The following is a 1,825-nucleotide window of genomic DNA, read 5'->3' as shown; positions in this document are numbered from 1 at the left end:
TGTGTGTGTGTGTGTGTGTATGTGTGTATTATAGAGTTATTTGAGGGAAATGAACACAGTAAACGGCCTGATTTTGTACTTTGACAGAAAATGAACAACAAACAGCCTCATGTCATCAGCAGCATGACTGGGAGAGATGATCTGAGTGGATGTGTGTGTCTGAGCAAGAGTGTGTGTATGTGTGTGTGTGTGTATGGAGGGGTTGACAGAAATAAAAACCAATGAACAGCCTCAGTTTATTGTTCTTCTCATTAGCTGAAGGATTATTTTAAGATCAGGCAGGACAGGGCTGGACGTCGATTTGACGCTAAGTCGTTCTTTAACAAGACGGCGGCTCTCCAGTCTGCACACATCTTCTCCTTTGAATTTTCCTACCTTGCGCAGACCCCTCCCTTCATCCCTGCCTCTCGATCTCTCTTCCGCTCCGTCTTTATTTCTCTTCTGTTTCTCTCTCCCCTCCTCTCTTTCTTTTTCTGCGCTCCTCCCTGAGTGACAGCTCAATGCCCAGCTCTCCCAGGCTTATCTAGCCTCAGCAGATGGTTGACTTGGATCACTGTTCATACGCCACGATCTGGGCTGGTGATAAAGACTGTTACAGAGGGAATATATGCTATCTCTCTCTGGCGTTCTCTTTCTTCCTTTTACTCCATCTCCTCTCACCTCCTCTTCATCTACGCTGTCGTTTTCTTCCCCTCTCTCTCTCTCTCTCCATCCAATCTCTTTTCAACTCATCTCTTTTATTCGCCAGATCTTCCCATCTCCACCTGGACATGTCTGCTCTTCTCCTTGTCGTGTCCTCCACCTTTGTCAACTGTGCACTTTGTCCCAGCATCCACCCCCCCTCAATCCTCTCCTCTCCTCCGCGTCTCCTCATCTCCCTCCATCCCTCCATCCCTCCATCCCTGTGCATTGATTCTGGTGCTGTGTGATTGTCTCTGCCTCCCTGCTGGGCTGGCGCCTGTCTAAAGGGCCCCAGGACCCTCACACACTGAGGGGCTCCAGCCATGCCAGAGATGCCCTCTCTCTCTCCTCTCCTCTTCCTCTCTCTCCTCTCGTATCAGTTCATCTGGTCCCTCTTCATCTCCACAGGACAGGAGAAAAGGTCAAATTGTGTCTCTTTCGACTCATCTCGATTTTCTCTACAAGCAAAGTTACGCATAAGCCAGGCATGTGCATCTATTAATAAAAATCTCCAGTCTGCCACTTTACTATGTCTTAAAATTGTAAATACATGCCAAAAATACAACATTTAAACAGGTACCTTCAAAGTGCTGCAGCTTGAAGCTTTTCTACACTCATATCTACTGTTTTCATTTGTTTCATTTACATGATCACTGCATTTAAACAACAGATGTAGACTTCACAGGCTTGAATTGCCATTTTATGTACACTTCACTTGCCTTGATTGGTCATTTGATGTCCTCCTCACATGTGTCTCATTCTACACAGCCAACCAACAATGCAAAAAGGAAAGTGCCACTCGTGGATGAAAAAAGGCCCTGAGTGCTGGGGGCGATATGAGAGCGAACATACAGCACAGCACCTTGCAACAGACTGGCAAAGACATCACTTGCACACACCATACATTAGATCAGCTCTGTGTGATGTGTGCCAGTGTAATATGAGAGGGAAAAGGACTTGAAAGTACGCTGAAATCACATGAATATAAAGCAGTGTCTTGCGAGAAAATCCAAAGAAAAGACGTTATAATGTATCAGATATTATACACAATGATGCCAGCATGATGCTGTATAAGGAGCTGCCATCCCATATGTGGTGAAAAAACTCCCCTGCGATTCACCGGTGTGTGTCTCTCTCCCCCCCC

The sequence above is a fragment of the Etheostoma spectabile genome, chromosome 18 (genome assembly GCF_008692095.1).
Source record: "Etheostoma spectabile isolate EspeVRDwgs_2016 chromosome 18, UIUC_Espe_1.0, whole genome shotgun sequence".
Lineage (NCBI taxonomy): Eukaryota > Metazoa > Chordata > Actinopteri > Perciformes > Percidae > Etheostoma > Etheostoma spectabile.
Note: the sequence above shows the minus strand (reverse complement) of the source record.